Source organism: Benincasa hispida, chromosome 9 (assembly GCF_009727055.1).
Source record: "Benincasa hispida cultivar B227 chromosome 9, ASM972705v1, whole genome shotgun sequence".
Lineage (NCBI taxonomy): Eukaryota > Viridiplantae > Streptophyta > Magnoliopsida > Cucurbitales > Cucurbitaceae > Benincasa > Benincasa hispida.
In genome coordinates this window covers 84,256,437-84,265,668 of record NC_052357.1, presented here as the reverse complement: position 1 = coordinate 84,265,668, position 9,232 = coordinate 84,256,437, and positions in this window count along the sequence as shown.

Genomic DNA, 9,232 nt, shown 5'->3' with positions numbered 1-9,232 from the left:
TAGAAGGATTGCCTGCTTTATCTTCTGGATTATATTATACTCATATACAAGTAATTGAAACATATGCAACAATGAATCTAAAGTTCATGAATCCAGACTTTTTTACAATTTGACATGACAAATTAGGTCATCCAGGGTCTATAATGATGAGAAGAATTAGTGAGAATTCAAATGGACATCCATTGAAGAGCCAAAAGATTCTTCAATCTAATGAATTATCATGTGATGCTTGCTCTCAAGGAAAATTGATAATTAGACCATCATCAACTAAAGTGGGAATTAAATTACATATATTTTTAAAACGAATTCATGGTTATATACGTGAACCTATTAACCCACCAAGTAGACTATTTAAATATTTTATGGTATTAATAGACGCATCCAACAGATGATCACAAGTGTGCTTATTATTAAGTTGAAATCTTGCATTTGCAAGATTACTTGCTCAAATAATTAAGTTAAGAGCACAATTTCTTAATTATACAATTAAGACTATTCGTCTTGATAATGCTGGTGAATTTATATCCCAGGCTTTTGATAATTATTGTATGTCAATTGGGATAAGTGTTGAACAACTTATAGCTCATGTTCATACACAAAATGGTTTAGCAGAATCATTCATAAAACGTTTGCAGTTAATTGCTAGACCATTACTTATGAGAGCTAAACTTCCTATATCTGTATAAGGACATGCTATTTTGTATGCAACGTCACTTGTACGTATTAGGCTAGTAGCTTATCATAACTCCCATCCGAGAATTTTTGGTTATGTAGTATATGTTCCAATTGCTCCACCACAACGTACTAAAATTGGTCCTCAAAGGTTAGGAATATTTGTTGGATATGATTCCCCAACAATTATCAAATATCTTGAACCCATGATGGGTGATGTATTTACTACATGATTTGTTGATTGTCATTTTAATGAGACAAATTTTCCAACATTAAGGGAAGGAATTGAGATGTTGGAAAAAAAATTATATGAAGTGCATCGTTATGTGAAGTAGAAGTTCAGTAGATAATTCATTTGTTAAATATAGCAAATCAGTTACCAGATGCATTTATAGATGCAAAGAAAGTAATCAAGTCACATATACCAGCTGTAGATGTTCCATCGAAAATTGATGTCCCAACACAACAAGTTGTCACTAATGAGATGGAACACGCTAGAACCATGGTAGACCAGCAGGTTCCAAAGATAAAAATCCTTGAAAAAGAAAAATAATAAATAGTTAAGAAGACTTGGTTGAGAATATAAATATCAATGAAGAAATCCTTGACATTGTAAGAGTATATCATTATGTAGCGGAAGCAACAAGGATCAATAAGCACTCTAATTCATTAATTTTGACAGAAACTAAAGCATGCTCATCTAACATAAGAGGGTTTGAAGTCATACCTTTGTAGAACTCTTCAAGATCTTGATTCTCAACTGTTGTCTTTTCCGAAACTTGTTGTGAACCACCTTAAGATCTTCCCCACTATCCTTTTGGAGCTTTAGAATGAGTTTTGGGTCTCGAGAACAACTTGAACGAAAGGAAACTAGGAGAGTAGCTCACTGCTATAACAATTCTTCAGCTCGATTTTTTCTGAAAAAACTCTTTGAATGCATGCCTCAATTCCACTTCAATCTTCTTTATTTATTGTGGCTATCATGTGAAGAAGATGGCTACATGAGATGCAGCTCATGCTTGGAATTATTGAAGCAAATATGAATGGTTTTTGTGTGAGCTAGTTGAAGATGATAATGGAAAAACCCATTTTTCCATTTTGTGTAAATTTTCTAATTTTTCAATTTTCCATCAAATGATTTCAAATATCAACTTGATTTTAAAATTGCAAAAAATTATTAGATTAATTCAATTATTTCAATTAATTTAATATCAAATATTAGATTAATTGTTTTACACAAATCCACCTTATATATTTAAATCATGTTTAAATATAAATTCTCTTATTCCGTTTAATTCTAATTTGATCATTTCAAATTAATTTATCTTGCTACTCTAAAGTTAATCTATTTACGAGATAGTAGGGGACCTCACGAACCTACAGATCATGAGCTTAAACGATCCGAGATTAATTGGCTAAACTCATTATAACGAATTAACCCCCATTCGTTAACTAATGGTCACTCCACTAAAGCCCATAGTTGAACTCCCCTCACTATAGATATATTATGTCTACTTGATATAGCCATGATTAGTAAGTCGATCTTTCATAGGTCGTTCGTAATCATAGCTGGATCAAGATCACCGTTTTACCCATGTAAATACATCTTGTTCCTTAAGTTCCTATGGACTCTCTAATGAAAACTTTTGATTCATAATACTTATGAATCAAGTTCTTTCTCTATCAAGAGAAGGCGGGGCCCCGATTGTTTAAGACCTGGAATCAGTACTTAAGAGAACAACCTATCTGCTAACCCTAAATCGGGTAAGAGCGAATTTCATCTTGCAAGGCTATGTTCCCAGCTATTCATCCAGTCTTATCCCCAAAATGGAATGCTTATTGAGTAGTGCTATTAGACTATTCTCACCCATGCAGATCAAAGGATAATCCCGAATAAACAGGAGTTTGTAGCTAGCTCAGGATTAAGATCGAGCTATCCTAGGTTACTTAATAATGAAATAGTCAGTTTTATCAGTAAATAGTTGTTACAAAGAAAAGTGACTATTTTTATGGTCCAGTCTATATGCAAACTCATTGCATAGGATGCCTCCACTCATATGTCTCTATATGAATGATTTATGGATCACATCATTTGTATTACCTACAAAATGGGCCGCATTCAATAGTGTTACCAAGATGAGATACCTAATTCTATCCATATACTTATTAGACCATTTAGACTATAAACTATTAACTTGATCCTGTTTATATCACCACATAAAGTTAAAATATTCACACTATAACCATGGATATGTTTATTGGATTTTCATAATAGAATGCAAAATCAACAACTTTATTGAATAAGTTACTCAATAATATTTTATTGATAAATAGAATGTTTAACACGAATTACGAGTTCTAGAACATTCCCAACAGATATGACTAGTAAGGAAGGTGAAATTCCTAAAGATAATAATGAGATTTTAATAAACTATGTCATGACAAGAAAAAGTTAGAACTGAACTAATGTAGTTATTGATAACATTTTTTTGTGTATAATGTTGTTCTTGATATTATATTTGAAAGTGAGGATCTTGAACCAAAATCTGTTGAAAAATGTCGACATAGAAAAGATCAGCTTCGGTAGAAAGAAGCAATCGAGGCAGAAGTAAACTCACTTTCAAAACATCAGGTTTTTGGACCAATAGTCCAAAGATCAGAAGATAACGAACCTGTGGATACAAATGCTTATTTGTGAGGAAAAGAAATGAAAATAACGAGGTCACAAAATATAAAGCAAGACTAGTTGCACAAGATTTTTCACAAAGACCTGATATTGATTATGAGGAGACGTATTCTTCAGTGGTGGATGCAATTACATCAAGATATTTTATTGGTCTGATTGTATATGAAAATCTGGACATGCATCTTATGGATGTAGTCATAGCATATTTATATGAATCTCTTGATAATGATATTTATATGAAAATCCCATAAGAATTTAAGATACTTGAAACATATAATGTGGTACAATCGTCTGAGTCGATATTTATTGAAAGAATGATATCAAAACAATCTAGTATATCCATGTGTTTTTATAAAGAAATCACAGTCAGGATTTGCTATTATAGTTGTATATGTTGATGATTTAGATATAATTGGAACTCCTGAGCTTTCAAATGCAATAGAATATCTTAAAAGGGAATGTGAGATGAAAGATCTCGAAAAATTAAAATTTTGTATTGGTTTCTAAATTGAGTATTTAGTAGATGAGATATTTGTTCATCAATCAACTTATACATTAAAGTTTTTTAAAAGATTTTATAAAGAAAAAGCACATCCATTGAACATTATAATGGAAGTTTATTCATTGGATGTGAGGAAAGATATACTTCGACCTCGAGACGATAATGAAGAACTTCTTGGTCCTGAAATACCATATCTTAGTGCAATTGGTGCACTTATGTATCTTGCTAATAATACAAAACCAGATATTACATTTTAATAAATTTATTAGCAAGATATAGTTCTTCTTCAACAAAAAGACATTGGAACAGAATTAAACATATACTCCGTTATCTCCAAAGAACGATTGATATGAATTTTTTTTTATTCAAATAAATCAAATTTTGATCTAGTTGGTTATGCAAATTCTGGATATTTATTTGATCCACACAAAGCTAGATCTCAAACATGTTATCTATTCACATGTGGAGGAACTGCTGTATCGTAGCGGCCAGTGCAAAAGACCACAACGACTACTTCCTCAAATCATGTTGAAATTCTTGCAATTCACGAGACTAGTTGAGAATGTGTATGTCTAAGATCAATGACTCAGTACATTCGTGAAACACGTGGTTTGTCTTCTAATAAAAATCTTCCAACAATATTATACAAAGACACACAACATGCATACCCCAAATCAATGGAGGATATATTAAAGGAGATAAAACAAAGCATATTTCATTCAAAGCTTTTCTACACTCATGATCTTGAAGAAAATGATGACATCTATGTACAACAAATTTGTTCGAGAGATAACCTGACAGACTTATTTACAAAGGCATTACCTACTGCAATCTTTGAAAAACTGGTGCATAACATTGGAATGCGGCGACTCAGAGATCTCAAGTGATGTTTCCATGAGGGGGAGTAAATGTACTTTTTAGGATTATAAATTATATGAAATATGTACTATTTTCCCTTCACTAAGATTTTTTCCATTAGGCTTTTTCTTAGTAAGGTTTTAACGAGACATATTTAATATATATAATGACCATCTAAGGGGGAGTATTATATATATTCTGATAATAGATGCCCATTAGATGGGCATGATTAATGTCCATTGACTATGTGTCATGCCTCCATTCCCAAAATATTGTCAATGTGTCTCAACATTACACACTATTAATGTCCATGTAATCTAGATCGTATTTGCCAAATTGTCTATAAATAGTGGCATTTGGTGAGTTTTTGAAGATACATTGGGCAAAATCTATGAAAATTGGAGAAAGTGAAGAATCAGAGAAATTCCTTATTCTATATTTTGTTAATTTATTTTATTTTGTTAATTTATATATTATGTTAAATTTATTTTAATATTTATTTATTTTAATATTATATTTTATTGATGCCCTTGTTCCCGTTGTGCTCCTCAAGTTCACAACAGTTAAAATACTTTTTCAAGGAGCATATTAAGAAATCAAAAGGCAGTTAAAATTTTTTTGGGGCAAATATCAATTTATACCCTCAAGCTTTGAAGATTTGATCAATTTAAACTGTAAACTAAAAATTTTATCTATTTAAACCTTAAACTTTGGGGATTGTATCAATTTAAACCTCAAACTAATAATTATATCAATTTAAACCCTGAACTTTCATAAATGTATCAATTTAAACCCTGAACTTTTATAAATATATCAATTTAAACTTTGAATATTCATAAGTGTATCCAAATAAAACATAATGAAGGGTTTAAGTTGATAGAATTATGAAAGTTTATGGCTTAAATTGATATAGACATATAAAAGTTCAGAGTTTAAATTGATACAATTATTAATTTGGGGTTTGATACAAATCCAAAGTTCAAAGTTTAAATTGATACAATTATTAGTTTAAGATTTAAATTGATACAATACTGAAAATTTATAGGTATAAATTGGTATGTCCCCGAATATTTATTATTTATATTATATTCACGTTAATATCATTTTATTACTTTTTCTATGTTTAATTAGTTTTTTAAACCATATAATGGAAATGTTGATTCGATATTGAATCCATGAAATATCAACCGAAATTTAATATCATATTGTGTCGTGGGAGTGTAAAGAAATTATTACGTTTGATGTGGACCCTCTCAAAATAATAAATAAAAAACAAACTGTCAACTACAATATATACATATACGCATTCATATATCACATGTATCTGTGGTTTTCACACCTTTTTATGTTTATCCAAACACGTTCCTTGCTTCATGTTTTCTTAAATAGTCGATAAATAATTTCAATTTTATATAATATGATTAATTGAGACTTCTGGTTCTTGCATAATGTTGGATCTAATTTGTGTGGCGGCAACGGCTGCCTTTGCGTTTAATTTGTTTGTTTAAGTTTTTTTTCTTTGTTTCTTTTTTCTTTTTTGCAAAAGAAAAGAGTATCTTAAGTTGATAAAGTACTCTCTCTTTAGAGATGAAAATGATCAATATGGTTGAGTTGGAAAATCATAACCAATACTTTCTTGTTTGTATTTTATTTAATTAAAACAATTTAGGTAAATGTCAACTTATACCCTAAACTTTGGAGATTGTATCCATTTAAACTCTAAACTAATAATTGTATCAATTTAAATCCTAAATTTTGGGAGTTGTATCAATTTAAATCCCAAACTAATCATTGTATCAATTCAATTTAACTTTTTTAAGTGTGTCAATTTAACCTTGAACTTTCATAATTATATCAACTTAAACCCTCCATTATGTTTGATTTGGATAAGTTTAAATTGATATATTTATGAAAGTTTAGGTTTTAAATTGATACACTTATGAAATTCAAGGTTTAAATTAATATAATTATTAGTCTGGGTTTAAATTGATATAAATCTGAAAAGATCACTTTTTAAATTGATACAAACCCCAAAAATTTAAGATTTAAATTAATACAATTCTTAGTTTAAAGTTCAAATCAATACAACCCAAAATTTAGAAGTATAAATTGATATTTTTCCTAAACATTCTAACTCGTTTAAAGAGTTTAAAAAATTGTTTATTAATTTGGTTTACTTTATCATTTTTGAAATATCTTTAGATCATGACATTTTTTTCGATATTTTCATTAACATTGTAAAATTAAAACTTTGACAATTTTGTCACGTAGACATTTTAAATCTTTTACATAGGACAATTCAAAAGATTTTCCTTTCCATGGCTAAACAATTCAACTTTAAAACATCTCAAATATTCTTAACGAATATCTAAAATTTGATTTTTTGTTAATATAATAAAAGATGGAAAAATTCGAATCATAAATTTAGGCACCATTTGGGATTGAGTTTGCAATCATAAGAAGTAATTATAGAAAATCTTAACTGCCTACATTGTTGATCAAATGAATTATTTATTAATCTATCAAGATGACTATTTAATTTTATTTAACATGTAAAACTGATAGATGCTAGCTTTTGATTTAGCTTCTTGAAAAAATTTACTAACTTCTTAACCATTTAAATAAATATATTATAATAATATCCTTTTTATTAATATATTTTCATATTTTAATTGATGCATTTTTTATAAGAATGATTTTTTAAAATTTTTATCAAATAATTTAAATAAATAAAATTAGTTGAAATTTAAATCATATACTATTTTAAATAAATTATAAATTAATTATTCATATAAAATAATTGAAATAATAAGTCTATTTTAGTTCATATAGCTAATTTATACTAATTAAGTATTAATTTATCGAACATTGTAGCTCACTTTTTTTAATTTAAAATAAAAATTTGCTAAACACTATTTTACTTACTTCTTTTCACAATTGATTATTCTAAAAGCATAGTTGTCAGCAATTTTTAAAAACTACTAATACATATTGTATGTTAGTTAAGCAAGGCTCGTTTTAACATCTAAAATTTGATTTTATAGTGTTGTTATTGAAGTTTTTCCCCCTCGTTGAAGAATAGAGTTATGTGAAGAAAAAATAAAAATAACACTATTTTTTCTAATCTATTGTTTGCGAAATTTCAGTTAAACGGTTAGAGTATTATAATTTTCTTTTTGAAAAGGAGTATTATAAATCATTATTCAACCGACAACCAAATTTAAGGACAAAATATTCATAGTTCTTAAAGTTAATAAACGTAGTTGATCGTTAATTGACTTAACGATAAGATGACATAATAGTTAATTATTGAACTTCACTAAAGTGGCATTTGAAGATGAGTGGAAAATAAGTCAGCAAAACTAACCTAAAGTATGAATATAATTGATTTGGTTTCAATATATCTTAGTCGAACGCATATATGTTAAATTACTTCATGATTTTTTTAATATAGATTTCATTAAGAATTGAGTTCAACCTTTCTTACGCTTCAGGATATCATGCTCAGACTTTAAGTCATAGGAATGGAACTTTGTGTTTGGTTTAACATGATTCACTATATATCATTCGTGATCAGTTATTATCGTGATCAGTTATTACCCGTTGAACCTGTTTCTTGGGATCTCCAGTCTACAGGTTGGGTTTTCCTCACGGTGATTCATCTTTCAATAGGCACGAGTCCCATCCTTTTTAAGGTTCTGAAAACCTTTTCTCTGGCTAGTCCTTTCGTCAAAGGATCTGCCAAATTTTCATCAGTCCGTATGTGATCCACTCTAACTGCACCAGTAGTGAGAAATTCTCTAATGGTACTGTGCTTACGACGTATCTGACGTCTCTTTCCGTTGTAGTAACAGTTCTGAACTTTTGCGATTGTTGCAGTACTATTGCAATGGATCAATATGGATGGTAACGGCTTTTCCCGTAAGGGAATCTCTGATAGCAGACTTCTAAGCCAGCCTGCTTCTTCACTAGCTATCGCTAGTGCTATCATTTCTGACTCCATCGTAGATTGAGCTAAAATAGTCTATTTCTTGGACTTCCAAGAGACAGTTCCATCAGCTATTTTAAAGATATAGCCTTTGAATCATCCGAAAGAGAGTTCCAATCAGCATCGTTGAACCCTTCAAGGACAGTGGGAAACTTTTGATAATATAATCCTAGGTTTTGGGTTTTCTTTAAGTATCTCATGACCCTTTCTATAGCATTCCAATGTTCTTTACTAGGTTTGCTTGTAAACCTGCAAAGTAGTCCTACAGCATAAGCTATATCAGGCCTAGTGCAGTCGGTAGCGTATTTAAGACTGCCTATGATGCTTGCATACTCAGATTGATTAGCACTGTCACCAGTGTTCTTGAACAACTTGACACTAGGGTCATAAGGAGTACATGCTAGTTTACACTCAAAGTAATTATATTTCTTTAGAATCTTTTCTATATAGTGAGATTGATCTAAAGAAATTTCCTTTTCAAACCTATTTACTTTTATGCCTAAGATTACACTAGCTTATCCTAAGT